This window comes from Tamandua tetradactyla, chromosome 14, assembly GCF_023851605.1.
Source record: "Tamandua tetradactyla isolate mTamTet1 chromosome 14, mTamTet1.pri, whole genome shotgun sequence".
NCBI lineage: Eukaryota > Metazoa > Chordata > Mammalia > Pilosa > Myrmecophagidae > Tamandua > Tamandua tetradactyla.
This window is the reverse complement of record NC_135340.1, coordinates 77,458,621-77,474,322: the sequence shown is the minus strand read 5'-3', so window position 1 is coordinate 77,474,322 and position 15,702 is coordinate 77,458,621. Positions and strand designations below refer to the sequence as shown.

Genomic DNA, 15,702 nt, shown 5'->3' with positions numbered 1-15,702 from the left:
GGGCTCTGAGTCTTATCAGAATTAGCCTGGAGAGGGTGGGCCAGAAGACAAGTGTAAGCTACATTCCCAGGAAGTATCAAGGATCAAGCCCCAAAATCAAAGTTCTGCCTTCCTATTCAGGGGTCTGTAGAGAGTGCAGATCTGGTCATGAGAAACAGGCAGAGAGGCCCAAGGCTGAGGAACCGCAGGAACAGAACAGAAATCAGAAGTAGGGATCACAACAAAGGTAAAGTTTCCAAGAAACTTTCACAAAAGGGGCTGGAGTGCATTTAGTGTGTTTTCATTTAATGGACTATCAAATGGGGTATGGGTAGTTCAGTCTGGTTTAAAGATGTGGAATCTGGCAGACATCATGGGGTAGAGGGTGAGACAGAAAGCCAAGGCAGAGGCCAGTGATGCACACTGCAAACAGCTGAAAGAAAAGGAAACCTACTGGTGGGTATGCCAGTTGCCCCAGGACTCTTCCTGGATGGTTTTGGCATGTTGTATTGGTACTGTATGCTGGATTTATAGTCAGCATCCTGTTCCACCTTCTACTCAATTCAACCCCATAGAAAAGTACCATTTAATGGGTGAGAGAAGAGTGCTTGGGTTCAAAGCCTAAGTTCACTGTTTACTACCTCTGTGACCTTAAACCCAATCCCTATTCCTTATTCTCATAATTTGTGAAAAAAGATAATGTTTTGGTACCTACCTCATAGAATTGTTATAATAATGAAATTAATAATATACTTTGAGCACTTAGAATTGCACCTAGCAAGTATTAAACACTCACTTAATGCTGGCAATCATTATTTTCTCTCAGGAGTGTAATACATATGAACAGTGTTCTAGTTTGCTAGCTGCCAGAATGCAATATACCAGAAACAGAATGGCTTTTAAAAAAGGGAATTTAATAAGTTGCTAGTTTACAGTTCTAAGACTGAGAAACTGTCCCAATTACAACAAGTCTATAGAAATGTCCAATCAAAGGCATCCAGGGAAGATACCTTGGTTCAAGAAGGCCAGTGAAGTTCAGGGTTTCTCTTTCAAGTGGGAGGGCACATTGTGAACATGGCCAGAGTTCCTCTCTCATCTGCAAGGGCACATGGCGAACACAGCATCATCTGCCAACTTTTTCTTCTGGCTTCCTGTTTCATAAAGCTCTCTGGGAGGCATTTGCCTTCTTCATCTCCAAAGGCCACTGGCTGGTAGACTCTGCTTCTTGTGGCTATGTCGTTCTGCTCTGCTCTCTCTGGATCTCCCATTCTCCAAAATGTTTCCTCTTTTATAGGACTTCAGAAACTAATCAAGACCCACCCAAATGGGTGGAGACACATTTCCCCCAATCCAGCTTAACAACCAGTCTTGATTGGTTTACATCTCCAGGAAGATGATCTGATTACAATTTCAAACATACAGTATTGAATAGGGATTATTCTGCCTTTATGAAATGTGATTTAGATTAAAACATGGCTTTTCTAGGGGATATACATCCTTTCAAACCAGCACAAACAGTAACCAAATGGGAAACAAAAGACCCCTTTGCTTTTAGCTTGCAATGGTACCTAAGAAGCCCAGTGACAAGCTCTCATAATGCTGTGTTAAAGCACATAGCTTAGCTTTAAAATCTAAGAGATCTTCACCTTTCCCTAAAGCTTAAATCCATAGCTTTAATCTTACCAGTATCTTGCCTGGCTCACTGTTCAAAGCTGAAGAGAATTACCATCATGCTTGGGCATGTATGAGCAAAAAGGGCAAGATCTGCATCCACTTATTCACCAGCTGCGTTGAGAAGAGGACATCAAAATGGGGAGTGAGCCTGGGTACATAATACAAAGTGACAATGGCCCCTAGTTAAGGTGGTCTTTTGAATGTCCCAGGCTGCTGTGCGATCATATTAGTAACTCCTAATTAGGCAGGGGCAGTATGGAATATGGGAGTGGGTCAGAAATGGGGAGTAAGACAGGCAGGCTCCTCTTGAGACAACAGAGGTATTTGCATCCATTCCTACACATGATTACCTAAATTTGTAATACATTTGGGGCCAAGTCTCTTTTTAAAAAACTCTATGGGGAGGTGTGACAGTGGCTCAGTGGCAGAATTCTTGCCTGCCATGCTGGAGACCTGGGTTCAATTCCTGGAGTCTGCCCATGCAAAAAGAAAAAAAAAAAAATCTATTGAACATTTTCTAGATTTGCTCAGGAATTGGGTACAAGGCAACTTGTCACACAAGGGAAGTAGGACAATTGGCTGAACCTTCATCCTTGACTTTATTTATCTCACATTCTAATGATGAGTGCACAAACTTAGATTGATACTTCATGTAATAATGAGTTTTGTATTCACTGTACCTCATTTCCATGTTTTAAAGAATCTGTTTTTATTACTAAATCATTTAGTTAAAGTGATTGAAGAGGAATAAACAGTGGTTTCTTTCAGTGCAGAGTCCTGTGGTGCTCTTTAACAGCTCTGCTGCAGTTCAGTACTACTACAGGCTATTTTTGATGTATGGTCTCTGAAGATAGTGAAGGAATCTGCCCAAGACTCAAATTACAGAGATATGACATCTCCTTGATGCATTCCCCTATTTGATACAATTAAAACACATATGGGGAAATGCATGAGGAAATATTGTAAATTGTATTCAGTTAATATGCAAGTGCATGGTGAGATGGGAGAATTTACTGGAATGTTGTTACCTTTTTCTGGTGAATCCCAGTTTCTCTTCATTTTTGGTAGATCAGATTCTGCAGAGAAGATTTGTGGCAAGTATACTATAGTGAAACATTGCTGCTAAGCCTAGGGTAGCAGAAACTTTCATTTTCCCTTCCTCACCTCTCTCTCACCCCAAAATAGTCTCTTTTGATTAGGTATAGGTGCGTTTCTCAGAATCATAGGATTTCTGAGCTAGAAGCATAACTTTGCTTACCATTCCTTCTTGTATACCTATCTCCCTTCTAGAAGAACTCATCTCTTTTTTTTAAGTACATTCTTTCAAAATTCCTTTAGAGAAGATGAGTTGATGTTCAACTCCAACTTCGTCTGAAAATGTGTTTTGTTTCATCTTCATTTTGGGAAAGATGGTTTTACAGTTTATAGACAGTTATTTTTCCTCAGAATTTTAAAAATATTATTCCACTGTTTTTTAATTTCCATATTTCTGTTAAAAAGTCAAGTGTAAATCTATTCACTTGATGGTAATCTTTTTAATTGATTTTGATGTTGTTTATTTTTTAGTTCTGTAATTTTATTTATAGACATGGATTTATTTTCTCTTTGGAATTTGTTGTGTTTCCCAAATGTAAGAATTTGTGATTTTCCTCAATTCTGAAAAATTCTTTTAATTTAAATTAAAAATTTAATTTAAGAATTAATTTAAATTTAAAAATGTCTTTTAAAATGTTAATCTCTACCATTTTCTCTAGGCTTTCCTACTGGAACTCTGATTACATTCTGTCTATACTCTTTCAATTGTCCATGTCTTTTTAAATTTTTCTATGCTATTTTTCATCTCTCTCTTTATAAAGTAAATAATTTCTTCAGAGCTGTCTTTCAAATCACTAATTCTCTCTTTGGTTCTATTTTCTTCAACCCAACCACTGAGTTTTTAAGTTATATACTACTTTCACTCAAAGAAATTCTATTTGTTTTTTTGTAATGTCCTAGTCTTTTCTAATAATATATTGTTCCTTGATCATGTTTTCACTTCCTTCTTTTAGTTCTATATGCATTTTAAATGTTCCAGTTGAATATTGTTTTTCTGACAATTCCTACCTGAAGTTCTTGGGAGCCTAAATCTTTTGTTTGCTCTTTTGTCAGCTCTTACTCACTTTTTAAAACTTTTTTTCTTATTGTATAATATGACATATATACAAAGCAAAGAAAGAAAAAAGGAATAGTTTTCAAGGCACTCTTCAACAAGTAGTTACAGGAGAGATCCCAGAGTTTGTCATGGGCAATCATACCATAGTCTCAGGTTTTTCCTTCTAGCTGCTCCAGAATATAGGAGTCTAGAAGGAAAAAATGTTTTTTATCATCACAATCAATTTTTTTCCTTTTTTTGTGAAAAATAACATATATACAAAAAGGTGATACATTTCAAAATATAGCACAACAAATAGATTTCCGAGTTTGGTATGGGTTACAATTCCAAAATTTTAGGTTTTTACTTCTAGCTGCTCTAAGATACTGGAAACTAAAAGAAATATCAATTTTAATGATTCAGCAATCATATTTGCTTGTTAAGCCCTACCTTCTCTGTATAACTCCACCATCACCTTTGATCTTTCTGTAGGCATGCAATAGCAGTTTGCCCCCTGTACCCTGGACTTAAACACTTTTTATACACGAATCATACCTTTGAAATAGTTCTTGCAAGAACTAATTTATATTTCTAGTGTTAATCAGTAGGACACATAGGTCTATACAACCCCTTTCAATCTTGTTCACCTTCAATATGGTAATATTACTTATAAACCCCCTGGAGAACTGCCTTCACTTCTGTCTATTCCCTTACATTTGAGTTCAACCTCATACCCAGCCATTCACCCATCCCCAGCATCTATGTATCGCTAAGTCCCTATATTCTGTATTATAAGCCTCTATTTTACCTTTACCATGGTCATAAAAATGGAGCCATACAGTAGCTCTCCTTTTCTGTCTGGCTTATTTCACTCAGCCTTATGTCCTCAAGGCTCATCCATCTTGCCATGTGCTTTAGGACATCATTTCATCTTACTGCTGCATAATATTCCATTGTATGTATATACCATGTTTTGTTAATCTACTCACCTATCGACGGGCATTTAGAATTTTTCCATCTTTTGGAAACGCTGTGCACATCAGTGTGAAATGTCTGTTTCACTGCTTTCATCTTTTCTGGGTATATACCAAGTAGTGCTATTGCTGGGTCATAGGGCAACTCAGTGTTTAGTTTCCTAAGGGACCGCCAAACTGTCTTCCATAGTGGCTGCTCCATCATACATTCCCACCAGCAGTGCAAAAGTGTCCCAATTTCTCCACATCCTTGCCAACATTTATAGTTTCCTGTTTGTTTAATACCAGCCATTCTTGTAGGTGTGAGGTGGTATCTCATTGTAGTCTTGATCTGCATTTCCCTTATAGCTAATGAAAATGGGTATCTCTTCGTATGCTTTTGAGCCATCTGTATTTGCTCTTCAGAAAAATCCCTATTCATATCTTTAGCCCATTTGATAATTGGGTTGTTTCTTCCTTTGTTGTTGAGTTGTTTGATTTCTTTATGTATATAGGATATCAGACTTTTGTCCAATGTATGATTTCCAAATATTTTCTCATATTGAGTTGGCTGCCTCTTCACCCTTTTGACAAAGCCTTTGAGGTGTAGAAGCATTTGATTTTGAGGAGTTCCCATTTATCTATTTTTTCTTTTGCACTTGTGCTTTGTGTGTAAAGTTTAGGAAGCTACGTCCTATTACTAGGTCTTGAAGATGTTTCCCTATATTTTCTTCTAGAAGCTTTATAGTACTAGTTCTTATATTTAGGTGTTTGATCTACTTTGATCTAATTTTTGTATAGATTGTAAAGTAAGGGTCCACTTTCATTCTTTTGGCTATTGATATCCAGTTCCCCCATCCCCATTTATTGAGTTCCCCCATGCCCATTTACTTTGTTCCAGGCCAGTGGATTTGGGGGGCCTTGTCAAAAATCAGTTGACTAGGGTGGGCAATGGTGGCTCAATGGCAGAGTTCTTGCCTGCCATGCTGGAGACCTGGGTTTGTTTCCTGGTGCCTGCCCATATAAAAAAAATCAGTTGACCATAGATTTGGTGGTCTATTTCTGCACTCTTGATTTGATTCCATTGGTCAATACTTCTGTCTTTGTGCCAGTACCATTCTTTTTGAACATTGTGGCTTTATAATAAGTTTTAAACTCAGGAAGTGTTAATCCTCCCACTTAGTTCTTTTTTAGGATGCTTTTAACTATTCAGGGGCTCTTTCCCTTCCAGATGAATTTGGAAACGAGTTTTTCCAAGTCTTCAAAGAAGGTTGTTGGAATTTTGATTGGTACTGCATTGAGTCTGCAGTGCAATTTGGGTAGAAATGACATCTTAACTATATTTAACCTTTCTATCCATGAGCAGGGAATGTCTTTCCACCTATTTAGATCTTCTCTTTATTTCTTTTAGCAATGTGATATAGTTTTCTGTGTACAACTCCTTTACATCCCTAGTTAAGTTCATTCCTAGGTAATGATTCTTTTAGTTGCTATTTTGAATGGAATTTTTTCCTTAAGTGATTCCTCAGTTAAGTCATTGCTTGTGTATAGAAACATTACTGTTTTTTGCGCATTAATTTTATATCCTACTACCTTGCTGAACTTATTAGCTCAAGTAAATTTGTTGCAGATTTCTCAGGATTTTCGAAACATAGTACCATGTCATCTGCAAATAATGAAAGTTTTACTTCCTCCTTTCCAATTTGGATGCCTCATTTCTTTGCCCTACCAGATTGCTCTAGCTAGAATTTCTAGTACAGTGTTGAATAATAGTGCTGACAGAGACATCCTTGTCTCATTCCTGATCTTAGTGGGAAAGATGTCAGTCTCTCTCCATTGAGTACAAGACTGGTATTGGTTTTTCATATATACCCTTTATCATATTGAGGAAGTTACCTTTGATTCCTATCTTTTTAAGTGGAATGCTTTTTCAGCATTAATCAAGATGGCCATGTGATTTTTTCCTTTTGAGTGGTTAGTGTGCTATATTACATTAATCCATTTTCTTGTGTTGAGCCATCCTTGAATTCCTGGTATAAGCCCCACTTGGTAGCCATGTATAATTTTTCAATGTGTTGTTGGATTTTATTTGCTAATATTTTGTTGAGAATTCTTGCATCTATGTTCATTAGGGAGATTGGCCTATAGTTTTCCTTTCTTATAGCATTTTTACCCAGTTTTGGTATTAAAATGATGTTAGCTTCATGAAATGAGTTAGGTAGTATTCCTTTTCCCTCAATTTTTTTGAAAAGTTTGAGCAGGATTGGTGTTAGTTCTTTTTGGAATGTTTAATAAAATTCCCCTGTGAAGTCATCTGGCCCTGGTCTTTTCTTTGTAGGAACATTTTTGATGACTGATTGAATCTCCTTACTCATCGTTGGTTTGTTGAGATCTTCTATTTATTCCTGAGTCAGTGTAGCTTGTTTGTGTGTTCCCAGGAATTTGTCCATTTCATCTAAGTTGTCTAGTTTTTGGCATATAGTTGTTCATAGTATCCTCTTATGATTTATTTCTTCAGGGTCTGTGGTTACACACCCCTCCTCATTTCTGATTTTGTTTATTTCCATCCTCTCTCTTTTTTCCTTTGTCCATCTTACTAGTGGTCCATCATTTTTTTAAAAAATTTTCTCGAAGAACTAACTTTTGGTTTTATTGATTTTTTTCTTTTCTTCTTTTGTTCTGCCATTCATTTAACTCTGCTTTAATCTTTGTTATTTTTTTCTTCTATTTGCTTTGGGGTTAGTTTGCTGTTCTTCCTCAAGCTCCTCCAGGTGAACAGTTAAGCCCTTGATTTTTGCTCTTTCTTGTTTTTTAAAATAGGCATTTAGGGCAATAAATTTGCCTCTCAACACAGCTTTTGTCACATCCCATAAGTTCTGATAAGGTGTATTCTCATTTTCATTCATCTCTAGATAGCTACTGATTTGTCTAGCAATTTCTTCTTTGACCCACTGGTCATTTAAGAGTGTGTTATTTATCACATATTTATGAAAGTTCTCATTTTTTGGTGGTTTATTGATATCTAGCTTCATTCCATTGTGATGCGAGAACGTGCTTTGAATAATTTCAATGTTTTTAAATTTATAAAGATCTGTTTTGTGCCCCAGCATATAGTCTATCCTGGAGAATGTTCCATGAGCACTAGAGAAGAATGTATATCCTGGTATTATGGGGTGTAATGACCTATACATATCTATTAGAACTAATTCATTTATCAAGTTGTTTAACTTCTCTGTTTCCTTGTTGATCTTTTGACTCATCGTTCTATCTATAGAGGAGAATGATGTATTGAAGTCTCCTACTATTATTGTTGAAACATCTATTGCTCCCTTCAGTTTTGCCAATGTCTGTCTCATCTACTTTGGAGCTCCTTGATTGGGAGCATAAACAGTTATGATTGTTATTTCTTTTTGGTGAATTGTCCCTTTTATTAATATACAGTGTCCTTCTTTGTCTCTTATGATGTCTTTACATTTAAAGTCTATTTTGTCCACTATTAGTATAGCTACTCCTACTTTCTTTTGGTTATAGCTTATGTAGAACATCTTTTTCCTTTCTTTCACTTTTGTTCTATGTATGTCCTTGTGTCTAAGATGAGTCTCTTGTATGTAGCATATTGCTGGATTATATTAACCTATTCTGCCAATCTTTATCTTTTAATTGGTAAGTTTGGCCCATTAACATTGAAAGTTATTACTGAAAAGGCATTTCTTGAATCCATCATCTTATCTTTGGGTATTATTTGTCAGATCTATATATTCTTTTCCCTCTTTTTCTTTTTATCCTTTAAGTTACCCTTACTGGTACTCTTCAATTCTCTGCCCTCCTCCAGTTCTCCCTTTCCTGCTTTTTTTTTTCCAACTGACAGAACTTTCTTTAGTATTTCTTGAAGGGCTTGTCTCTTGTTGACAAATTCTTTCAAGATTTGTTTTTCTGTGAAAAATTTAATCTCTTCCTCAGTTTTGAAGGACAATTTGGCTGGGTATAAAATTCTTGGCTGGAAGTCTTTCTCTTTCAGGATTTTAAATATATCATACCTCTGCCTTCTTGCCTCCATAGTGCCAGTTGAGTAGTCTGAGATCAGTCTTATGTGGTTACCCCTACATATAGGAGATTGTTTATCTCTTGCCACTTTTAGGATTTTCTGCTTCTCTTTATCATTTGACAACTGATTAGTATGTATCTTGGGGAAGGCCTATTTGGATTTTTTCTATTTGGAGGTTAAGGATGCTATGCTGGTGCCTGTGAGAGTGGAAACCCAGTGGTGGGGAGTATGTGCCTGTGTGGGTGCACAGGTCTGTGGGGCAGGGCCCTGGTGTATGCTGGTCTAGGGGTCAGGGTCCTTTGTGCACATGCACAGAGCTTAGGGCAGCTGGTTGGCATTGTGCCTGAATGGGCTAGGGTGGATTTGGCCTGACTCTGCAGGTCAGCACTTGCCCAGAGCTGGGGGGCATGATTGGGGGTCATGCACATACACAAATCTGGGAGAGCCATCAGATGTACAGCTGTGCAGAGCTCATGGGGATGAGCTGTGGTTGCATGAGTGTATGGGCTGGGAGCAGGCATAGCCTGGGTTTGGAGGTAAGCACCCACAGCTTTTATGCACTGTTGTCCACCTGCAGGAGGCAGAGCCTGGAAAATAGGGATCGGAGGAGTAGGGTGAGACTGCACTTTTGTAGGAGAAGTGGGTTGGGTCCCAACCCACTCCGGTTCTCTGCTTCTCAGTTTCTCAGCTTTTGCAACCGGGATGCCTTTTGTGGTGCAGAAGACTCTTCCTAGTCACTTATACCCTGGAATCACCATCTCAGTCACTTTCCTGTCCCTTCTCTAGATGTTCCTTGGAGCAGGGTTGAACTCAACCTATCCTATTCTGTCATCTTCCCAGAACTCAACCAACTCTTACTCATTTTGACTTGTTTCCTAGAGTTTTGTAATTTGGATTTCTGAAATCTTAATTATTTCATTTCTATCTGTATATATTCTACAAAGCCCACCTTGAGGATGATTTTTTGAAGAAGGAGAATGCTTTCATTTCATCCAGGCACTCCTTCCATCACCATTGTAAGATAATATTTTTGACTTGAGGCTTCCTGTTTCATAAAAGTACCAGAAATAAAATTCAAATCCATATGAACACAGTCTCAGAGGAGACTATTTTCCCTCACCCTGAGCTTACATATAGATAAACAAGTTTCTCACCTTGCTGACAGGTTAATATTTTCTAGACCTCCCTTTCACTGAAGGTAGACCCTTTTGAAAGCTCTCAATTCTATACAGGAGTCTTGGTCTCAACTCCATACCTTGCACAGGCCCAGGGCTTATTTTAGATTTTCATATGCAGCTATTTAATCCCACTGAGTTACAGTAACCAGTTATATCCCTGAAAGTAGCCAAAGCTTCAGTGTGAGTTTATCATTCTTGATTCTGATTCCCTTCTAGTTATTGGCACCTAAAGAGTTCCCTTCTTTTGATAAATTTGGCCAATATTTTAGAGTCTGTGTTACATTTTATCAAGTGTTTCTAGGTGACTTGAAGCAAGAGGGTTTTTCAATTAGCCCTTAATCATTCCCTGATATGGAACTCAAAATTAACCTAGATCAATATATTCTTTATAATAACACAACTGTTTTAGTTTGCTAACTGCCAGAATGCAGTATACTAGAAATGGAATGGATTTTAAAAGGGGGAATTTAATAAGTTGCTTGTTTACAGTACAGTTCTAAGGCTGAGAAAATATCCCAGTTAAAACAAGTTTACAGAAATGTCCAATCTAAGGCATCCAGGGGAAGATACCTTGGTTCAAGAAGGCCAATGAAGTTCAGGGGATCTCTCTCAAGTTAGAAGGCACATGGTGAACAGAGTCAGGGTTCTTCTTTCATCTGGAAGGGCACATGGCAAATACAATGTCATCTGCTACCTTTCTCTCCTGGCTTCCTGTTTCATGAAGCTCCCTGGGAGGCACTTTCCTTCTTCTTCTCCTAAGGTCACTGGGTGGTGACTCTGCCTCTTGTGGCTGTGCCATTCTTCTCTGCTCTCTGAATCTCTCTCATTCTCCAAAATGTTTCCTCTTTTATAGAAGTCCAGTAAAGTAATTAAGACCTACCTGAATGGGTGGAGACACGTCTCCACCTGATCCAGTTTCACAACCACCCACTCTTGATTGAGCCACATCTCCAGGGAGATGATCTAATTACAGTTTCAAACATACAGTACTAAATAGGGATTAGAAGAAACGACTGCCTTTACAAAAGGGGATTAGGATTAAAACATGGCTTTTCTAGGGTACCTACATCCTTTCAAACCGGCGCAACAGCTCTTATTTCAAATGAAATGTTTTGCAAAACCTCCATATGAAAAACAAAATGAAATGAAATAATAAAATAGTTAAAGCAGAACTGCTCTGGCTCAAGGTGAGCAGGCCCAGAGTTCTGTTTGGAGTTTTCTTCCTTCCTCATGGCAGCACTCAAACATATTCTGGAACCTGTAAGACTGCAGGAAGTGTGCTTTGAAGAAAAGCCTAATCCTGATCAAACTGCTGATTTTAAAAAGAAAAAAAAATCCTAAATTCAGAGAGCTTGCCTTATTCAGACTTAGCTCCTTAGACTGGGTCTGTGCTACATGGAGGAAAGACAATAAATTCAGTATAGCATCTCTGCTATTCCTGTTTGTAAACACAAACGAGGCTTAAACCTAACTTTAAGATTAAGGTGTTTATGTAGGTCTAATGAAGTTAAATGCAGGGTTAGCTTGCTTTTTGAAACAGTTATGCCTAAGAAACATTTCGGTGACCTGCCTCCTATATCCCCACTAACTTTCATTGTAATATCAGAGCTATGTTACCACAGAAAAAAAATATGGCCGCAGGACCCAAAATTACCTCAAAGAAGGCAGAAAATCAATTACAAGTGCATATTAATTTAGGAAAAAAAAAAACAATCCCTTATAATGAAATATCTCTTAATAAAATAGTAAGCAAAAAGATGGAACATTGCAAATTAGAATTTAAATAAGATATAGAAGAAACAAACTTCGTTTCATTAATCAAGCACTCCAAACTTTAAAAAATTATGTTTATAATCTCCACAAACCCTATCACATTCAAAGACAACTGAGTTAAATAAGCCTTCTCTGATAGTTCTCCTTTCTTTGAAAATATCTGGTTCTCACTTTCTCCAGGTGTGTTAGGACAGATGAAAGTATAGTAGAATAAAAAAAAATGTGATCACATACTTTTTTAATCTTTACAGGAAAGGGTAGGAGCTGTATTTCAGTAACCATGAACCTGTATCAGTGTTAAGTCTGCACTTTCTCACAATTGCAGGCAGGATCCCTGTAGTGGCTGATTTCAGAAGTCAGAGCCAGAAAGACTGTTTGTGATTAGTGCAGTAGGAAAAGTAGGATTGGGAGGAAAAACCACATGACTTGTAGGTTTGTTTGCTTCCTCAGTAGGATAGCAAGAACAAATGCAAAAATTGTAAAGGTGAGGCAAGAAAAAGGGAAAGGAAGCAGACCAAAGCAAAACATGAAGCATAATAGAAAAAAATTTTTTCAAGTGCTTTTACCCTTAAGAAAGGACACTGGAACCCTTTTAGTTCCTCCAAACTCCCTCACCTGGCCATTATTCTCTAGGTTTCATGATATGTCTTACCTTCCCTGCTGGATTCCAAACTTTTACAGGACACTGATAATTGTTATATTTCTGTAGGATTCCAAGGTTTATAAGGTGATTTTTCTCCTATGTTGTCTCATTTACCATTCAAATTATGGAAGACACTTATTAATATAGTCTCCATTTTACAATTGAGGAAATTGAGTTTCAAAGAGGTTAGAAGATTTGCCTGGGATCACATAGCTAATAAATGATAAACCCAAGCGTCAAACTAAAGGTTTCTGGTCTCCCTTCCTCTGTTCTTCCTGTCAAATCTGGACCCATGCCTGGTTCATTCCTATCTCATCCATCACATTTTGCATAGAACTTGAATAAATGTTTTGGAAAGAAAACTAACTTCATATCAAGATTACTTGCAGGAGCTTTTTCAAGTGTATAAATTATATCATGTGCAAATGGAGTCTCCAGTTGTACTTCATTTAATGTGCTGTTGCACAGACGTGGAATTTCCAGAGGTCTCCAGGCCCTCCTTGCACATGTTAAGACCCAGCTATAGGAATACAGGAGTCATTTACACCTCAGGATCTCTTCTGTAGTGTGAGGTGGCTTACACCATTGGGAATAGTAGTTAATCTGATATAACAAACATTTGTAAGCCAGTCACCAGAGGCTGGCTCATATGCTTGGGGTTTTACATCTATTGTATCATTTAGTCCCCACAAAATATGATCCTGTCAGATAGGATCATGACCAACAAGACTCAGAAAGATTTCCCAGATTAAATAATTTTCCGAAGATTATTGAGCTGATTGGTGGGAGAATTGGGATGTAAACTTAGGTCAGCCTCATTAAGCAATTCAGCAAACTTCTATTGCAAACCCACTGGAGAGCCTCCAAGGAGTTTTTAGTTGAGCTTGGGAGGCAGACAAGCAAGGAGATAGAGGATTGTGTTACTGTGTGGTAAGTGCTATGCAACAATCAAACCCAATGTATTATATTAGGAGGATTTGAAGAATATCAAAAAAGACTTGAAGGGCTAAGGGAACATTCCAAGATAAGATGACCTTGAACTGAGTTGGAAGTTAGTCATATACAAAAAGAATAAAAACATTAAAGGCAGGGGCTATGCTATATGCAAGATATAGGAGATTGAAACATAGCTCTTTGGATATGATGACTATTCGATAATGATTTCATAAATGAAATAAATGCACTGTGTGGTGAATCCAGAGAAGTAAAAAAGGCTTTGTGTGTCAACTACAGTTTGAATTTTGTCCTGAAGGTAACAAGAAACCATTGGAGGATTTTGAGCAGAGTAGTTATATGAGATTTACGTTTGCGCGAAATCATACTTGCAGTAAACCAGCATGGAAGTGAGGAGGGTTCAGCTGCCAAGCGAGGAGAGGAGTTAGGTAGCTCTTGCAATAACACAGAAAAATGTTCTAAGAAGCTCAACTAAATCAGTGATGATGGAAAAGAACAGGAAGGGGGCTTGAGAAAATTCTTGGGACAAAGAATCTACAGGACTTGGGAATGATTGGATTTGAAGATCAGAAAAAGGATTCCAGCTGGTGTGACCTGGTGAATGGTAGTACCTATTCACTGAAATTGAAAATGACAAGAGTGGCAGAAATTACCTTTTTTATTTGTATTTTTGGCCTGACTTGGGGGTTAGGAACAGCAAAGGCAAACACATTAATGTGAGTTTGAAAGCCATACAGAAACATCAGAGGACATCTATTTGAATATATAGGTCTAGAGTATATGAGAGAACTCTGCTCAGAAATGTTGAATTTGAGGAGCCATCAACAATTTTAATCATGAATTGGGATGATATCATCAGGAGATAGGACATGAAATGAAAGTAGTGGATATCCAAGGATACAGCCCCAAGAAACACTGAGTTTGATAAGCGTCAGACAGAAGGAGAACCCAAAATGAGCCAGAGAAGGATCATCCAGAGGAGTAGGTGGAAAACCAGGAAGGCGGGTGGAGATATGGTATGAACACCAAGCCCAAGAAGGAGTGGTCATTTTTCTTAAATGTCAGAGAGAAGACACCTGAAATAAGGACAGTAAGATTTCCAGTAGACCCTGGAAAGGGTGGCCTCAGGACAGAGGCATAAACCAGAAAGCAAAGCACAAAGTAAGGTGTAGGCAAAGATAAGCATTCTTTCCAAAAACTTGTCTGTGGAGGGACGAACTGAGATAGGACAGTATCTGAAGGGCCACATATTTGTTGTGAAAATTTTCTCCCAGTCTTAGACTTGTTAGTTTATTTTCATAACAATGTCTTATGTTGGGTAGAATTTTTTAATTTTGATGGTATTCAGTGTTTTTTCTTTTATGGTTAGTGCTTTCTATGACTTCTTCATGAAATCTTTCCCCTACCATAAAGTCACAAAGATATCCTCCCATGTTTTCTTCTAAAAGCTCTATAGTTTTAACTTTATGTTTAGATCTCTCATCCATCTTAAATTAGGTTTTTTTCTTGCATATGATGTGAGGTAGGAGTTGAGGTTCATTTTTTCTTATGGATATCCAGTGGTATTAGCCACCTTGAAAATATTTTCTTTCCCCATTGAATTGCTTTGGTCCCTTGCCAAAAATAATTTGACCATGTAAGTGTGGGTATTTGGTGAAAGGATAAGCACATAGATTAATGAATCAGGATACAGAGGCCAGAAACAAACCACACTTATGTGGTCAGAAACAACTATTTTCTAGGAGCAATAACTAAGATGATGAATATTTATTAAACACAAACTGTCAGCTTGGCAATGTGGAATAAAAGAGCTTCTAATGAATTTCAACCTTGCCAACCCAAGTGTGAGCTTCTCTTCCCATCCTGAACCTGGCCATGTAGTATCTTTTCCAAGGTATACATTCACTACTAAATACTTGGATCCTTCTCTGTTGAATATTGTTCACCACGAAAGCGCAATAATACAAATAACAATACGTTACATTAGCATAGTGCTTTCAGCTCTTCAAAGTGGTTTTATGTCCTATTGGGGGTTACATCATGTCCCCCACACAAGACAAGTTCAGATCCCAACCCCTGGTCCTGTGGAAAACAGGAGCTTTGAAGATGTCATTAGTTAAGGTGTGTCAAGACAGAATGAGAACAAGCCTTAATCCAACATGACTTAAGTCCTTATAAGCAAAGGAAATTGAACACAGAAAAAGAAGCCAAAGAGAGCAACTAGAAGCAAGAAGTCAACAGAATCCAGAAGAGAAAGGAGACGATGCTACCGTGTGCATCGCCCTGTGATAGTAAAACCAAGGGACTTCAGAGATTTCAGGCCAGCCAGGACAGACTGGCCTTGGGAGGAAGTAAACCTTCTAGCCTCTGAA

General features: G+C 37.8%; 2 long non-coding RNA genes across 3 annotated transcripts in view; one reads left to right on the top strand and one right to left on the bottom strand.

The window, feature by feature from the left end:
- Window positions 1-15,702, top strand: part of LOC143656207 (uncharacterized) — a 370,650-nt gene that overhangs the window by 182,092 nt on the left and 172,856 nt on the right. The window lies entirely within an intron of this gene.
- Window positions 1-15,702, bottom strand: part of LOC143656206 (uncharacterized) — a 60,729-nt gene that overhangs the window by 33,876 nt on the left and 11,151 nt on the right. The window contains exon 3 of the long non-coding RNA XR_013162428.1: window positions 2,682-2,729. This is a non-coding gene — a long non-coding RNA (uncharacterized LOC143656206). The remainder of the gene's footprint in view (window positions 1-2,681; window positions 2,730-15,702) is intronic.